This window comes from Bos mutus, chromosome 22 (genome assembly GCF_027580195.1).
Source record: "Bos mutus isolate GX-2022 chromosome 22, NWIPB_WYAK_1.1, whole genome shotgun sequence".
In the NCBI taxonomy this organism is placed as follows: Eukaryota; Metazoa; Chordata; class Mammalia; order Artiodactyla; family Bovidae; genus Bos; species Bos mutus.
The window spans coordinates 67,716,703-67,735,363 of record NC_091638.1 but is presented as its reverse complement, the minus strand read 5'-3'; the positions used below and the strand labels follow the sequence as shown (position 1 = coordinate 67,735,363).

At 47.6% G+C, this 18,661-nt stretch overlaps 1 long non-coding RNA gene across 1 annotated transcript; it reads left to right on the top strand.

Moving 5' to 3' along the window:
- Positions 1–5,940: 5,940 nt before the first annotated feature.
- LOC138984725 (uncharacterized) lies at positions 5,941–13,105 on the top strand. The gene is made up of 3 exons (XR_011462004.1): positions 5,941–6,103; positions 11,226–11,314; positions 12,157–13,105. It is a non-coding gene; the product is annotated as an uncharacterized lncRNA (long non-coding RNA).
- The last annotated feature ends 5,556 nt before the right edge of the window (positions 13,106–18,661 follow it).

Genomic DNA, 18,661 nt, shown 5'->3' with positions numbered 1-18,661 from the left:
ACTGGCTTCCCCACGGCGCTGGGGTGGCAGCTGGAAGCCCTCTCAGGAGTCAAGGTGAGGATGGCAGTGGCCACACTGGGGGAGTAGGGCTGGCGGAGTGGAGGCTGGTGGCGGCCGGAGGCCACTTCCCACCCCAGGGGGTGATCCCGACTGAGCACAAAGCCAGCATGGCAGCACCAGGAGGCTCAGAGGTAGAGACTCCAGACGACCTCTGAACACCTTGACCCTGACGCCTGTACACCGTGGACTTCTTAGTCACGTGAGCCAATAAAAATAATTTTCCCCCTTGAAGCCAATTAGGTTTCTGACACTTGTAACTGAGAGAGCTCTGGCTGGCAAGAAGCCTGAAAGGGAGGTGGTTCCCATCAGCCTCAGAGAGGGAGCAAATGCTTTTCTCCAGCAGCAGGTTGGACCCAGTCCCAGAGAGGGTGGGCAGCTGGGATCCATGGAGTTGAAGGCCTGGCAAGCTGTTTGAGGAGTGGAGGCAGGAGAGGAATAAACCCTGGAAGCCCGTTGCTGGGATCTGTTCACAAGATGAGGTTCTGTACCGAGGGGATTGGTGATGGTTGGGGGATGGCAAGGAGGCCAGGGTGCAGGGGGCAGCCTCCATTCCCCCGGGGGGTGCAGGTGGGAATGAGGCCCCCAGGAGCCGCTGGCCTGGGCTTCTGTATTTTCAGGCTCAGACTTGGCAGAACGCTGTAAGTCCCAGGTTCAGATCCTAGCTTCTTAGCTTATGAACCTTGGACAAGTTCTCAATTCTCTGTCTCGGCTCTCTCATTTGCATAACGGCCTAGTTATTACCTATGTTAGTTATATATACTGAACCGTATATTCTAGAAGAGGAACCAAAGAGCCTCTTGATGAGGCTGAAGGAAGAGAGTGAAAAGCCAGCTTAAAACTCAACATTAAAAACTAAGATCATGGCATCCGGTCCCATCACTTCATGGCAAATAGGAGAGAAGGTGGAAACTGTGACAGATTTCACCTTCTTGGGCTCTAAAATCACTGTGGATGGTGACTGTAGCCATGAAATTAGGACACGATTGCTTCTTGGCAGGAAAGCTATGACAAACCCAGACAATGTGTTAAAAAGCTGAGACATCACTTTACTGACAAAGGTCCATATAGTCAAGGCTATGATCTTTGTAGTAGTCATGTATGAATGTGAGAGCTGGACAATAAAGAAGGCAGAGCACCAAAGAATTGATGCTTTTGAACTGTGGTGCTGGAGAAGATTTTTAAGAGTCCATTGGAAAGCATGGAGATCAAACCAGTCAATCTTAAAGGAAATCAACCCTGAATAGTCTTTGGAAGGACTGATGCTGAAGCTGAAGCTCCCAGTGCTTTGGCCACCTGATAGGAAGAATCAACTCATTGGAAAAGACCCTGGAGCAGGGAAAGATTGAAGGCAGAAGGAGAAGAGATCGACAGGATGAGATAGTTGAATTGGCATCACAGATTCAATGGATGTGAACTTGGGCAAACTCTAGGAGATGGGGACGGACAGGGAAGCCTGGCGTACTGCAGTCCACGGGGTCACGAAGAGTCGGACGTGACTTGGCAAATGAACAACAACAAAAATATGTGCTAGTTGTACCTATTAATTAGGGTGAAGGATTCTCCAGGCAAGAATACTGGAGTAGGTTGTCATTTCCTTCTCCAGGGGATCTTCCTGACCCAGGAACCGAACCTGAGTCTCTTGCATTGCAAGCAGACTCTACCGACTGAGCTGCAAGGGAAGCCCCAGGGTGAAGGACTAATGTAAGAAACTCAAACTGTATAGGTTCAAATATGATGGAAGTTTATTTCTTGTGCACATAAGGTTCATAATGAGATCTATCTGATCAGTGGGCTGTGCTTCTTTAAGAGGGGATTCTGGGCTCAAACTCCTTCCATATTGTGGCCCCACCATCCTCAGTTCATGGCTTTCAAAATCGCTGTAGAGGGACTTCCCTAGCTGTTCAGTGGTTGACTCTGCACTTCCATCGCAGGGGGCGTGGGTTTGATTGCTGGTAGGAGAACTAAGGTCTGGCGTGTCGTATGGCGTGGCCAAATGAGTAAATAAGTAAACAAAAATACAAGGTCACTGTGGAAGGAGAAATCTCGGAGGCCAGGGAAGTCTTCCTTGGCCAGGACAGGCAGTGGCCCCGTTGCCTCCGTTTGTCTCTCCACTGGACCTGTCACAGGGTCCCGCCCGAGGGATGCTGGGAAAGGTGGTTGAGCCAACCTGGGTGACGAGCCAGTTTCAGCCACAGGACCTCACACGCCTTTGTAAAGGGTCTGACCCAGCTTTCAACAAGTGTTGGAGTGCACCCTTCTCAGTCAGAGGGCAGGGGCCCAGGGAGACAGTGTTCCTGGCTGGGCCTGGCCTCTAGGTATCTCCTGGGAGTGGGGGAAAAATGGCTCTGCCCTGCTCTGTGTATCAGTGGGCATGGGGAGGGCACCTGTCAGCACCCCATCTGCGGAGCTCTTTTTGGGATCCAGATGATTTTCATTCTTCATCCACTGGAGAGCCTTGAGCCTGAATGCCTTAGCCCAGCGTTGACTGTGCCCCAGGTATAAGCGTGACCAGAGTGTGAACAGAGGAGCAGCTTCTGGGGCCAGCGTGGCAGCCAGGACTGTGATTCTCAGACGAGGAGTGTGGGTCCACCTCTTCTTGCCACTCCCCCGCTCCACAGCCCATTTGGGGATCCATTCAGCAAACATTTATTGAGCACCCAGCATCATTACTCAGCAGGGAAATGAGGTTCCACAGTCATCCATCAGAAGCCTGAAATTAAAAAGGATTATATCAGGAATTCCCTGGTGGTCCAGTGGTTATGGTTCCATACTCACTGCCGAGGCACGTGTGTGCTCAGTCCTGTCTGACTGTTTGCAGCCCCATGAACTGTAGGCCATCAGGCTCCTCTGTCCATGAGATTTTCCAGGCAAGAATACTGGACTAGGTTGCCATTTCCTACTCCAGGGGATCTTCTTGAACCAAGGATCAAACCCATGTCTCCTGCATTGGCAGGCGGATTCTTTACCACTGAGCCACCTTCTTAGTCGTTCAGTCATGTCCAACTCTTTGCAATCCCATGGACTGTAGTCCGCCAGGCTCCTCTGTCCATGGGGATTCTCCAGGCAAGAATACTGGAGTGGATTGCTATGCCCTTCTCCAGGGGATCCTCCCAACCCAGGGATTGAACCCAGGTCTTCTGCTTTGCAGGCAGATTCTTTTACCATCTGAGCCACCAGGGAAGCCAATGAATACTGGGAGTGGGTAGCCAATCCCTTCTGCAGGGAATCTTCCCGACCCAGGAATTGAATTGAGCTACCTGGGAAGCGGGTATGTTGAGGGCCCGGGTTAAATCCTGGGTTGAGGAACTAAGATCCCACAAGCTGTGCCACGTGGCCAAAAATAATAATAGTAAATGAATAGCTCCTTTATTAAATAAGTAAAGTCTGATATCACCAATGCTAGGGTTGGAAGTGGTGACACCAGAGCTCACACTACTGAGGGGAAAGGCACTTGGTGAAACCACCTTAGAAAACGGTTTGGCAGATCCTAATGGAGTCCGTGAACATGCACTTCTGCATGACCTGGCAATGCTACCCCTGGGCACACGTCCACTAACAGACACACACAAGAATGTCTGTATCCCCAGCTGGAAACAGCTTGAACAAGAGCACAAGTGAAGAAATGATAGAATATTGGATAACAGAGCAGCAACACGAAAGAGCAAACCACCGTGCCACACAACATCAGAGTCAATCTTGTAGATGTTATGTTGGCAAAAGAAACCAACCAACAAAAAGCAACCAAACAAATTACAACAGTTCATTTAAATAAAGTTCAGGGACAGGTGAAACTAACTGATGGTGATGGAAGTCAGTATTAGTACCTTGGTATGGGGACTGATGGGGGGCACACGGGAACCTTCTGGAAATTTTCTATAGCTTGAACTGGTGGTGGTTATTTATAACAATGGATCAAGCTGCCCACTTAAAATACACGCACCTTTATGATACCTGCTGAAAACTTTTACTTTATGTACATATCTAGTGGGGGTTTCCCCGGTGGCTCAGACAGTAAAGAATCTGCCTGCAATGTGGGAGATCCGGGTTCGATCCCTGGGTCAGGAAGATCCCCTGGAGAAGGGAATGGCAACCCACTCTAGTATTCTTGCCTGGAGAATCCCACAGACAGAGGAGCCTGGTGTGCACAGTCCACGGGATCCCAAAGAGTCGGACATGACTGAGCGGCTAACACACACGCACCTGTCTATCGAGAACATATTGCATGCCAGCTGCTCTTCTAGGTAGGGGTGATTATATGAACAAAGTGTTTCCTGGAGTTTTTTTCTGATGGGAGGAGACAGACAATAAAGAAGATAAACAGTATGTCAAATGGTGAGACATGTGCTGGGAAAGGAAAGTGTAATAAAGAAGTGGGGAGTCCCGTGCAGGATGCTGGTCCAGTCATTCTATGCAGTGCTCAGGGGAGACTGATAACGTGAGATTTCAGTAAACAACCCTACTAAGCGAGGAGTGCACAGGCCACAAGCTACCTGTGGGGAGAGGGCAGCAGGAACCGTGAGGGCAAAGGCAGGGACTGAGACTTGATTCTACCAGGTTCCCTGTGGTCTCCCCACCGCTGGTTCTCATTTCCTCCTCCACCACCCAAGGACCCAATTCAGGAGCCACCAGCCCCAAACTCGGCTCACCTCAGCTGAGGGGGTGTCCGGGCGCTGGCTGCCCCTCAGAGTCCCAGAAGCTTCATGGAGGGAGAGAAGGCAGCGGTGTGGGCTCCTCCCCGACACCTGCCCTGGTCGCTTCCAGACGTGCAGGCCCAGGGGCTGAGGAGGAAGGGAGGGGCCGGAGAGATTTGGGGTGGGAGTGACCTCACTTTCTGCCCCTGCCCTGGAGGAAGGACCTGCCGAGCTGCATGACATGGGTGACTTCGCCACTTCACCTCTCCAGCCTTCCACATCCATCATATGGGGCGATTTTTTAAAAGCTCTTGCTTTTTCTCTTTCTTGAGCAGCTTGCTTTCTTCATGGCCGCCCTGGGTCTTCGATGCTGCACGGACTTTCTCTTGGAGCAGTGAGGGCTGCTCTCCAGTTGTGGTGTATGGGCTTCTCCTTGTGGTGGGTTCTCCTGTTGGAGCACGGACTCCAGAGGACAGGCTCAGTAGTTGTGGCACATGGGCTTCGCTGCCCAGTGGCATGTGGAATCTTCCTGGACCAGGGACTGAACCCCTGTCCCCTGCATCAGCAGGCACACTCTTAACCACTGGACCACCAGAGAAGTCCCCACCCAGAGCTATTGATACCGCCCCTCATGGTTGCCAGGAGACCCAATGCGCGGCAGTATCTCATCATCCTGCTCTTGTTTATCTGAGTCCACTCTCTCAGAAAGGTGTCCTCATCACCACCCATTTCACAGAGGAGAAGATTGAGGCTCAGCAAGTGAGTTGAGTGGCCTGAGTTTGTTCATTGGCACAGAGATTGTACACAGGCTTGTGCAGGGGTCCAGAGTGTGGGGAGGTGGTGTTCACGAGGTTCCCCCCCCATTCTTTCTCTGGTGTGGTTAAGTTTGTCTCCAGGACATGGATGGGACCAGGTTCCCACTCTTCTGGGCTATGGGCACTGCGGCGGGGGCATGGCAGCTGTGACCCAGGCGCTCCACCAGGGGCCTGGTCCCTCCTCTCCTTGTGCAGAGTGTTTGGTGAGAGCGGCAGATGGCTCTGGACTCTCTCAGGGGGCTCCGTGTTGCTGGGGAGAGGGGCAGGACATGGGTGACACTCAACTCCCATAATTATAGTTGAGCTATCTTTGTTCTGAAATCATGTCCTTTCTATTTTGTGTGCGCCTGTGTGTTCAAATGCTATTTTTAGAAATGGAACAAGGGCTAACACTTGTGTGCCCACTCCAGTAATCGGAAAGCGACAAGGGAAAACAAGATCTCACACAAGACCCATCAGATTGGCAAGAACAGAAAGTCAAAAGGAAATTCCCTGGCAGTCCAGTGGTTAGGACTGCACACTCCCAACGCTGGGGCCAATCCCTGGTCGGAGAATGACGATACTGCAAGCCCTACCCCCTCCAAAAAGGCAAGCCAGGTAAAACAGATGGCTGGTGGGAGTGGGTACGTGGAAGTCTAGTGCTTCTGGTGAGAGTGTAAACTAGGGGCATGTTTGAAAAGGCAGCTTGGCAGCTAAGTGACCTCCAGCTGTTCCACTTCTGGGTAAGACCTCTCACAGGAAGAAAGACATGTCATAGGCGTGGTTAGAGGTGGCAGAGAGTTGGAGGCTCCAAGTTATTTGTCACTGGGGCGCGGCATGGCTGGTAGCTGCTGCTGCTAAGTCGCTTCAGTCGTGTCCGACTCTGTGAGACCCCATAGAAGGCAGCCCACCAGGCTCCTCCGTCCCTGGGATTTTCCAGGCAAGAGTACCGGAATGGGGTGCCATTGCCTTCTCCTATGGCTGGTAGCAGTGTGACCAAATCTTCACTGCATCAGAAAAACAGGAAAATGCAGAACAGATCTATAACGCAGCAGTGTTTATGGAAAGTCAAAACGCAGACAGCACAACAATGCTATATATTTCTGTCACTTACTCTGTGACCTTGAGCCAGTGACTTAAGCTCTCTGTGCTTCAGTTTCCTCATCTCTAAAGTGGGGACAATCCTAGCACCTCCTATGACACATAGAGTGCTTAGCACAGGATCTAGCACATAGTGATAGGGACAGAGTCAAGGGACAAAGTAGGTGTTTAAGTAGTTAATCCCACTAGGGTATTGTAAGTAGAAAAACTATGGGAGACCCCTGTAAGTTAATGATTACTCAAGAAAGCAGGTTTGTTTAACCACAAAACCAAGCAGGCTGAGAAGCACAAGACGTGCCCCCAAACAATAAAACAATGGTAGCATGAGACCCACATCCTGCCCAGTGAGCTCAGTAAGTTCATGATCCCTAGGGCATGCTCTCTGCACATATAAAAACAATAATTTTGTGGACTCAGCTTGACCATGTAGGGACAGGAAAACGTCCCTGCTGAACCTGGAGGAGGAAATGATAATGGAAGCGTGATGTCTACTCAAGAAAGACAAAGAAATTCCTCTCCCCCTCCCCACTCTTCCTCTGGTTATTAAACCGTAGCCCAGTAAGTTCTCAGGGCATGATATCCCCTCGCCTGTCCACTTGTAAGCTTCACAAGCATCCTATTCTAATAAACCACTTTTTAAAAATTTATTTATTTTTTATTGAAGGATAATTGCTTTACAGAATTTTGTTGTTTTCTGTCAAACCTCAACATGAATCAGCCGTAGGTATACATATATCCCCTCTCTTTTGAACTTCCCTCCCTTCTCCCACCCCATCCCACTGTTCTAGGTTGATACAGAGCCCCCATTTGAGTTTCCTTAGCCATACAGCGAATTCCTGTTGGCTATCTATTTTACATATGGTAATAAATCACTTTTTATCTATCACTTGCTCTCAATGAATTCTTCTCTGCATCGAGACATAAAAGACTATGGTACCAGAGCTCTTCAGAGCCCTAAAATCACAGCAACCTGTTTGTCAACTTCAAAAATAGTCACAACCTAAAAGTTGCGAGATATGTTTTACTTGGCGGGAATTTTTAGGACTTCAAACTGGGTAGACATCATCTCAAGTGACCCGAGAGAACTGCTCAGAGGAAGTGGGGGTGGGGTGAGGTCAGGGTACTTAGACGTTTGCAGCCAACAAAGGGCAGGTAATCTGAACATCAAAAGTATTTTTGTGAATTAAAGAAAACCAGATGTCTCAAGTTAAGGAATTTAGGGCTTTTCTACGTATGGGAAGATGCATTCCTTTCATACGCATCTCAGCTATCTGGGGCCACCATCCTGTGTTTTTCCTCAGTGCTCTCCTTAGGGAGCGGCTACAGCCTGGTGGCTGCTGGATCCCGGTATTGTTCTTCTTCCTGAGTGCCCTGGAGGGCTGGAATCCCTGAGGACTTCGACAGCCTCGTTTATTGATATGGCAGGAAATGCTCCACTTCTCAGGTTTCAATAGTAAGCACTCAGTAAATGGTGCCTGTAACTGACGCGTATGGAAATAAATGCCTGGAAAGCAGATTGGAAGGACGTGAGCTAGACACACAAGAGTGCGGTGCTGTGGGGAGCAGGAATGGGACTGGGGATGGGTGAAAGGGAAAGTCTATTTTATTTTACTTATTTATTATTAATTTTGTGGTCATGCTGCGTGGCATGCAGGATCTTAGTTCCCCAACCAGGGATCGAACGTGCGCCCTCAGCATTGGGAGCAGAGTCTGAACCACTGGACCACCAGGAAAGTCCCTGAAAGATCCATTTTAAAGGGAGGCTTTTTAGGACCATGGGGATACCTGGAATGCCCAAACCAAGGAGCTAGGTTGCTAGGTCCGTGCAACCCATGCTGAAAGCAAAACCAAGAAGTATTGTCAATTGTCATCTTCAGAAAGGGCCAAAGCAATTGATCCTCCTGGACACTGTCTATAAAAGCAGGCAAACAGTGCCCCTGTGGTGTTCTTGGGCTCATAGGTGTCTCCTTCCTTCACTCACTCAACAAATATTTCCTGAGCACCTACTCTGTGCCAGGTATTGCTCTGGGCTCTGGGGACAAGAGCACAAAAGAAAAAGGACAAATTGCTCTGGTGAACATTTGCTCAGAGAACCAGTGCCCAGGGGTGGGGGTGGGGGTGCGGTGGGGTGGGGTGGGACGTGTTGTGAAGGAAAAGCAGGCATGGAGAGGGGAGAGGGACGGGGCAGCAGTGTTCTGGCTATTCTGGGAACTTGGAGGAGGCCGGGGTGTGGAAGCAGCTGCAGGCAGGGGTGCTGTGTGGGGAGCCTGACCCTTTGAGTGACGGGCAGGGGGTGGGGAGGGGCGAGTGCCGCCCTTGTTTCCAGCCACCAATTCTCTCCCACCCCCTGCCCTGTGCTGGGGTTGATTTCACTTTCCTATTCCCCTAAATTCTCTGAGTTTTGTTTCTGCCTGTGGGTTCCCTGCCACCACCCACCACCTTTGTCTGGAGCCACAGCTGAAGTCAAGCAGGGAAGCTGATCAGTTTTGGTGTGGGGGCTCCATTCCTCCTCTAAAGGCCCCATTTCATTCCTGACCTGGTCCCATCTCCACTTGGGATCCACCTACCCATCATTCTCAAGGGACTGGAGTCCTCCCAGGAAGAGTCTTGGCTCTGGGCTGATACTCCTTGTATGTATTAAATAATTTGGTTATAGCACCACTGCTTACCAGCCTTGTGGCTTTAAGCGGGTAACCCAACCTCTCTGTGCCTCAGTTTCCTTATTAAATGAGCATCGTATTAGGGTTGTTTAAGGAGATATTTGGGCTTCCCCGGTGGCTCAGTGGTAAAGAATCCACGTGCAATGCAGTAGACACAAGAAATGCAGGTTTGATTCCTGAGTTGGGAGGACAGCAAGGCAACCCACTCCAGAATCCCATGGAAGAAGGAGCCTGGCGGGCTACAGTCCATAGGGTTGCCAAGAGTTGGACGTGACTGAAGCCACTGAGCACACACACATGCATGGAGATATTTACAGATATCTGCCAACCACCTACTTTGTGCCAGGCTGTTCTAGGCTCTGGCCTTAGGCTGTGACCAAACTCAGCTCCTGGGCCCCGTGTACAGGGGTCTCACCTTTGACCACATATTGGAATTACTGGGGATCTTGGAAGGTGACTGGTGCCCAGGGTCCATCTCCAGAGATTCTGATCTAACTAGATGAGGGCCCAAGACTGGTATGTCGTAAAGACTCCCATGTTGTTGTTTAGTCGCTCAATCGTGTCCAACTCTTTTGCGACCCCATCGACTATAACCCACCAAGGCTCCTTGGTCCATGGGATTTTACAGGCAAGAATACTGGCCTGGATTGCCTTTTCCTTTTCCAGGGCTCTTCCTGACCCAAGGATCGAGCCTGTGTCTCCTGTACTGTGGCAGATTCTCTACCACTGAGCCACCTGGGAAGCCCATTGTATTTTAGATACTACTCTTTTATCAGATATATGATTTGTAAATATCTTCTCCCATTTTTGTGGACTGTCTTTTCACTTTTTTGATGGTGTCCTTTGAGGCACAAGTTATTTAAAATTTTATTTCATTGAAGAATAGTTGATTTACAATGTGCTAATTTCTGCTATATAGGAAAGTGATTTGGTTGTGCATATATATAGATAGATAGATAGATATTCTTTTTTATATTCTTTCCATTATAGTATAAACCAATAGAATGGGAAAGACTAGAGATCTTGTAAAAAAAAAAAAGTTAGCGATATCAAGGGAATCTTTCTTGCAAAGATGGGCATGATAAAGGACAGAAATAGTAAGGACCTAACAGAAGCAGAAGAGATTAAGAATAGGTGGCAAGGATACACAGAACTATACAAAAAAGGCCTTAATAGCTTGGATAACCATGATGGTGTGATCACTCACCTAGAACCAGACATCCTGGAGTGTGAAGTCAAGTGGGTCTTAGAAAGAATTACTATGAGCAAAGCTAGTAGAGGTGATGGAATTCCAAGTAAGCTACTTCAAATCCTAAAACATGATGCTGTGAAAGTGCTGAACTCAATATGCCAGCAAATATGGAAAACTCAGCAGTGGCCACAGGACTGGAAAAAGTTAATTTTCACTCCAATCCCAAAGAAAGGCAATGCCAAGGAATGTTCAAACTACCATATAATTGCACTCATTTCATATGCTAGTAGACTATCCTCAAAATCCTTCAAGCTAGGCTTCAGCAGTATGTGAACCAAGAACTTGCAGATGTACGGCTAGATTTAGAAAAAGCAAAAGAATAGAGATCAAATTGCCAACATCTGTTGGATCCTAGAAAAAGCAAGGGAATTCCCAAAAAACATCTACTTCTGCTTCATTGACAATGCTAAAGCCTCTGGCATTGTGGATCACAACAAACTGTGGAAAATTCTTAAAGAGATGGGAATACCAGGCCACCTTACCTGTTTCCTGAGAAACCTGTATGCAGGATAAGAAGCAACAGTTAGAACCAGACATAGAACAGTGGACTGGTTCAAAATTGGGAAAAGAGTACATTAAGGTTGTATATTATCACCCTGTTTATTTAACTTATATGCAGAGTACATCATGCAAAATGTCAGGCTGGATGACTCACAAGCTGGAATCAAGATTGCTGGGATATAGATAGGTTTGCACTAAGTTTTCTTTTTTTGGCTGTGCCATGCAGCATGCGGGATCTCAGTGAAATGGAAGTGTGGAATCTTAACCACTGGACCACCAGGGAAGTCCCTGCACTAAGTTTTCAAATCGGGAAATGTAAGTCTTCTAACTTTGTTCTTTTTCAAGATTGTTTGGCTATTCTGGGCCCCTTGACTTTGCATGTAAATTTTAGGATCAGCTTGTCAGTTCCTGTAAAAGGCAGCTGAGATTTCAATAGAGATTGAGTTAAGTTGGTGTGGAGAGTATTGCCATCTTCTGGGTTGTTTTAATTGACAGATATTTTCTCCTGGTTATTAATCAGAGTATTCTTCTTTGTATATCTGTTAAATTTTTATTGGATGCCAAACATTGCATTGCGAATTTTACATTATTGATCTGGATTTCACTGAATTTCTTTAAAGAGTGTTGGACTCTTCCTGGCAATTTGGTTGTTACTCCTGGGTTAGCCTGATCATTTTGAGATTTGTTACAAGCTCCTGAATGGTGAGTAGCCTTCATTAGGGGCTGATTTAGGCTCACTTCTAAGACATGGCTCTTCTGGTTCTCTACTGAATTTTCTGTGTACTCAGTGAAATCTCTCTAACTAGAGAGAATCTCATAAAGATTTCTAGACCTGTGTGAACTCTGGGAATTATTTCTGATTCCCTTTTCTGAGGGATTACAGTCCTGTGCTACCAGTTTTCTAACATCTGAAAGCAGGGTTGTTTCTTATACTCATTGGAAAAGACCCTGATGCTGAGAAAGACTGAGGGCAGAGGAGAAGGGGGGCGACAGAGGATGAGATGGTTGGATGGTATCACTGACTCAATGGACATGAATTTGAGCAAATTCTGGGAGATGGTAAGGACAGGGAAGCCTGGCATTCTGTAGTCCACGGGGTCATGAAGAGTCGGACATGACTGAGCGATTGAACAATCCAGTTTCTTCATTGTTTGCAGCCAAAGGATCCACCTGACTTGTTTGTGGCCAGAATCGGAAGTCCTCTCTCCTTTGAACTCTGCACGTCTTTTGCCCATCCCTCTTCCGAAGTTCCGGTGGTTTGGATTACAACCGTGTGTGCATGTTTCACCTCCCTCATGCTCTGTGACCGTCTCAAGGCAGGGAGGCTCATCTTATTCATATCTGCATCTGTAGGATGTCTGTTATAGAGACACGATAAGCACGTTTTTGTACTATGGTCTGCCCTGACCCTCTGCCTTCAAGTCACCTCACCTCACATCCCCAACCTTTAAAAAATTAATGCAATTGAAATTTTCCCTTTTTAAAAATTGAAGTATAGTTGACTTACAATATTATACTAGTTTCAAATGTACAACATAGTGGTTTGGTATTTTTATAGATACTTACCATATTAAGTTATTTATAATATTATTGACTATATTCCCTGTGCTATAGATTACATCCTTGTGACATTTATTTTGTTGACTTTCTTTCTTTCTTTTTTTTAACTGGCCATGCCTCAGTATGTGAGATCTTAGTTCCTCACCCAGGGATCAAATCTGTGGCCCCTGCATTGGAAATGTGGAGTCTTAACCACTGGACAGCCAGGGAAGTCCCAAGGTTTTTATTAACTTTATATATATATGTGTGTGTGTACATATGTATATATATACATATATAACTGGTTGTTTATATCTCTTGCAAGTGTGTGTGCTCAGTTGCTTCAGTTGTGTCCAGCTTTTTGTGACCCTATGGACTGTAGCCTGCCAGCCTCCTCTATCTATGGGATTCTCCAGGAAGAATACTGGAGTGGGTTGCTGTGCCCTCCTCCAGGGGGGTCTTCCCGACCCAGGGACTGAGCCTGCATCTCTTGAGTATCCTGCACTGGCAGGGGGATTCTTTACCACTGCGCCACCTGGGAAGCCCAGTTGACACTTCTTAATCCCCTTCTATCTGCCTATCCCCGCACGCCCCTCTCTTCTGGCAACCACTAGTTTGCTCTCTTTATCTGTGAGTCTATTTCTGTTTTGTTGTATTAGTTTTGTTTTGTAGATTTCATGAAGTAAAACGTACGGTATCTGTCTTTCTTTGTCTGACTTATTTCACTAGCATAATACCTTTCTGTTCCATCCATCTTGTCACAAATGGCAAGGTTTCGTTCTTTTTTTTATGGATGAGTAATAATCTAATATCTGGCTAAGGAAATGGCAACCCACTCCAGTATTCTTGCCTGGAGAATCCCATGGACAGAGGAGCCTGGTGGGCTACAGTCTATAGGGTCGCAAAGAGCTGGACACAACTGAAGTGACTTAGCAAATATTCTAACATCTATCAATATCTATTTACGTATCACATCTGCTTTATCCATTCATCTATCGATGGGCACTTAGGTTGCTTCCATACCTTGGCAATTATAGATAGTGCTGTGTTGAACACTGGGCTGCATATATCTTTTAGAATTAGTGTTTTAGTTTTCGTTGGTCCAAGAGTGAAATTGCAGGATTGTATGGTAGTTCTATTTTTAATTTTTTGGAGGAAACTCCATACTGTTTTCTATCCTTAGAACACTGCTCCTCCCACTCCACCCAGAAGGTTCCACAGTACAGCGGGTCACAGTCCTTGTCCCACTAAGTCCCTGTGATTGGTCCAGGGGTGGCCATGAGACTCAAGGCAGGAAATGTCAGAATCCTACTTGGGAAGAGTCCTCTCGCTACTCTGGTGGCAAAGGGCCAAGGACAGAAATCTGGTGCTGCCTGCAGCCAACACTCCCACTGGAGAAAATGAAGCCAACACAGAGAGAGAAATGACGATGAAATGAGGAAGAGAAAGACACACACATACACGCATGCGTGCACACACAGACACACCACACACGCACGCACAGACGCACGCACACACACATGCAAAGGGGCTCAAATCTTTCAATCCAGGCAAAAAATGAGGTCAGGCCCTGTTTATTTATTAGTAAAATAAGCCAATTACTTATTTTATCCTTTTGGCTTAATTTAGTTCTGTCAGTTGCAAACCAAAAAACTTAACTAGTATAAGGCATCTCCATATATTTGCTAAATGGTAGAATTAATTTGCATACCTGCCTCATTCCCAATATAAGTGAGGTAACTTCTGGTAAGAACAAAGAAGATAAAATCTCAAAACAAAAATGGAGACTCAGGAATGTGAGAAGATAGTTGAAAAGAGAATGTGAAGCTCTGGAGCAAGAACATAAAGATATAAGTATGCCGGTCTATTGTTAAGTGAAGCCCATAAGACACTTGGGCTTCCCAGGCGGTGCTAGTGGTAAAGAACTCACGTGCCAGTGCAGAAGACGAAAGAGACGCTAATCCGATCCCCGGGTTGGGAAGATCCCCTGAAGGAGGGAATCACCACCCACTCCAAAATTCTTGCCTGGAGAATCCCCATGGACAGAGGAGCCTGGGGGGCTACAGTCCATAGGGTCACGAGGAGTTGGACTCGACTGAAGTGACTTAGCATGCGCGTATAAAGCATTCTATTATCTGCAGATCAAATTTGGCTTTGAGCTTCCAGGGAGCCAAAGCAAAAAGGGAGATGTAATAATTCAGCTTCCCTCTTCCAGAGATAACAAAGGGTACAAGTTTCTCAGGGGAAAGAATATTTTTCTGAGGCCAATTTCAGCCACATTTAAATAGCCAATGTCTGTAATGCACCTTGTATGTCTGGTTTTTGGAGTTGGGCCTAGGGAACAAGTGAGGTTGCCAAATTTAGTTCACTCAGTCAGCCTTGCCTTGACCTCTCAGTGCCTCTTGTCAGAGCTGATCACCCACTCATTTCTGAAACACTTACTTCACTTGGCTGGGAGCCCTCCCTCTCTGGGCTGACTTCCTCCCTACCAGCCTCTCTTGTCCTATGTCCATGGCTGTGTTTCCCTATCTTCCCCTGATCTCTGAATGGTGGCGGGCCCAGGCTCAATATCCAGACCTCTCCTCTTCTTTCCTCTCTCTGCCTCTGTGGCCCAAGTCCCCCTGTCCCTCTCCTGGACAACAGTCCCTCTTTCCACCCTGGGCCTCCAGGCTAGTCTCTACACAGCAGCCAAAGGGGGATTTTAAAAACCTCAATCAGGGTGACTTTCCTGGTAGTCCAACACAGGGGGCCCGGGTTCGATCCCCGGCCAGGGAATTAGATCGTGCAACTAAAAGTCTGTATACCTCAACTAAAGAGCCCGCGTGCCGCGGCCAAAGCCAAAGATCTCATGTACCGAGACTAAGACCTGGGACAGCCAAATAAATTAAATTCAATAAATACATAAAAATGTTAAAAAAACACACAAAACCCTGAGTCAGCTCCTCTCACCTCCTCTGCCACCTGTGTGCTCAGTCATGTCTGACTCCTGGCGACCCCATGAACTGCAGCCCGCCAGGCTCCTCTGTCCATGGAATATTCCGGGCAAGAATACTGGAGTGGGTTGTCATTTCCTTTCTAGTCCAGGGGGTCTTCCTGACCCGGGGATCGAACCTGTGTCTCTTGCATCTCCTGCACTGGGAGGTGGATTCTTTACCACTAGTGGTACCAGAGAAGCCCACCACCTCTTCTCCCTGACCAAATGAGATGCATGGGGTATAATAAAAGATAATATTTATCTCCCAATGTCCCTGTGAAATCCATAAGGAAACCTGTCTCTGCCCCCAGATGAAGTCTTGACTTCCTGTGCCGTGTTTCCTCGGAGTGCTGGCCATTCTGACCATGGCTCTGAAGTCTTTCTGAAAGCCTCCTGTACACTTGACCCACGGGCTTGCCAGGATCTCAGGGAGCCCATCTCAAATTCCCCAGATTTAGGACTTGAAAGCAGCCCCCAGCCCCAGCCCCAATCTCATCACAGAATTCCCTTTTTAGAATCCACCTTCCAACCCTTCATAATCTTGAAGCAGACTGGGAGTTTTGTGTTGGCAAAATGGGTTCTTCTATAACAATATCCTTTCACCCTTTCCATCATGTTTAGGGCAAATCCCAAGACCTTCCCACAGCCACTGGGCCCTACATGATCTGACCTCTGAGCCCCCACAGAAATTTAAAATGTCAAAATATCAAAGAATATTACAAATGATTGTATGTCAGTAAAAATTAAAACTTAACGTAAAGGCCTTTTAAGAAAAAATAGATCAGTAACCAGTAAAGAAAATTATAATCTAAGACTCCAGTGCAGAAGAGTCCCAGTGGAAGGGGAACAGATGGTCCTTATCTTATACTAGTTGTTCCAGAAAACAGAGAATGAGAAGAGGCTGCCCACTTTCTTATATGACTCCCAAACCAGATAAGGACAGTATCAGAAAAGGAAAAGTGTAGAGCATTTCAATCTGAACCTGGAAGCTAAATTATGATCTACTAGAATAAAATATCAGAGAAGGCAATGGCACCCCACTCCAGTACTCTTGCCTGGAAAATCCATGGACAGAGGAGCCTGGTAGGCTGCAGTCCATGGGGTCGCTAAGAGTCGGGTACGACTGAACGACTTCACTTTCACTTTCCACTTTCATGCATTGGAGAAGGAAATGGCAACCCACTCCAGTGTTCTTGCCTGGAGAATCCCAGGGGCAGGGAAGTCTGGTGGGCTGCCGTCTACGGGGTCGCACAGAGTCGGACATGACTGAAGCGACTTAGCAGCAGCAGCAGAATAAAATATAGGAGAAGGCCCCACCTCGGAGTAGGGTAAGGACTTAAGACATTCAAAAGGCAAACCCTCATGCAAAACCTTTATGGATCTGACTACATCAAAATTCAGGATTTCTCCAAATCAGGGACGCAGAGAACAGACTGCTTGTTGCCAAGGGGGAGGAGGATGGGAGAGGGTTGGATTGGAAGTTTAGGACTAACGGATGCAAACTGGTATGTATAGAATGTATAAGCAACAAGCTCCTACTATGTAGCACAGGAAACTATATTCAATGTCCTGTGGTAAACCATAATGGAAAAGAATATGAAAGAGGACAGATATACACATGTAAAACTGAGTCGCTTAGCTGTACAGCAGTAATTAACACACTGTAACTCAACTGAAAATTTAAGTTGAATTACAATGTAACTTTTAAATTGAATTTTCAATTTAAAAAATGAAAAAAATTAAGGATTTCTGTTCCACAAAGGCCCTCAGATAATATTGACAGACAGCTGGTTGCAATCTAGTGAATACAGAGCTCCTGCACAAGTTAAAAAAGAAAAGCCCAGAAGCATAATACGCGGCCATGAACAGAAACAAGCAGCTCACAGGATGAGCCCAGAGGCAAAAAAGTAATGAAGAGCGGGTCAAAGAAGTAATCAGCACAACTCAGTTAAAATTACAATGAGGGCACTTCCCTGTCTGCCCAGTGGTTAAGGCTCTGTGCTCCCATGCAGGGGGTACAGACAGGTTCGATCTTTGAAGAAAGTGAACATGTTAGTCACTTGGTCGTGTCTGACTCTGCGGCCCCATGGACTGTAGCCCTCCAGGCTCCTCTGTCCATGGGATTTCCCAGGCAAGAATACTGGAGTGAGTAGCCATTCCCTTCTCCCGGGGATCTTTCCAACTCAGGGATTGAACCCAGGCCTCCTGCATTGCAAGCGGATTCTTTACCATCTGAACCACCAGGGAAGTCAATTCTTGGTAGAGGAATTATGATCCCACATGTGGCATGGCCAAAAGATTTTTTTATTTTTAATTATAATGAGATAGATACCTTTTTTTTTTTTTTAACCAGGAGGCAGATAGAGGGAGAGGGACGCGGCAGGTACTATCTGCTTCTTCACAGGGTGTGAAGACCCTTTGGGATGGAGAGTCCAGAGATTCCTTTGAGAGATGGAGAAATACAGGCTGAGCAAGGGTAGGGGGATTATACCGAGACCATAGGGAGCCCTGCAGAGGCAGGACTTGGCCTGATCTCTGGACTCCCGGGCCTGGACTCTTCCTCAGCGTCCTGCCGAACTCTCCCCTCTGGAAGGAAGCTGGCCTTACCTAGAGCCTTCCTGGTCTGCTTTTGCCAGAGCCCTTGAGACAGGCTGAGGACTGGTTGCCATAGAGATGGTGGGCTGGGCAGTTCCAAGGTTGGCAGATGGGGGTGGGGGATGGGGCAAGAAACCAATATGCTAAACGCCCACCAACAGTTGGTCAGGACTTCTTCCGGGAGACCTGGGCATGACACACGGCAGCAGGCTCCGGGGACCGCCACAGGTCTGCTCAAGCTTCTCTCAAGCACCCCTTACGCTAAGCAGGTGAGAGGGGGCCCCGCGGGGGGACTGCCAACCGCCCAGAGGCAGACTGGCTCTCTGGGGTGGGAGGTCAAGGTTGAGGGAGGCCACAAGATTGGAGCCAAGGCCCAGGAGAGAGTCAGGGAGGTCCGAGACGGGCAGGGACGTGGGGTGAAGGGGAGGATGATGCCTAGTTATGACTCCCAGGTTTCTGATGGGGCAGTTTTGGCAAATTGGGAGGATTTGGGTTTCAGGAAAAATGATGAGCTTTTCCTTCCTTGGCTTTGCAAGGCCAGAGCCCTCTGGGGC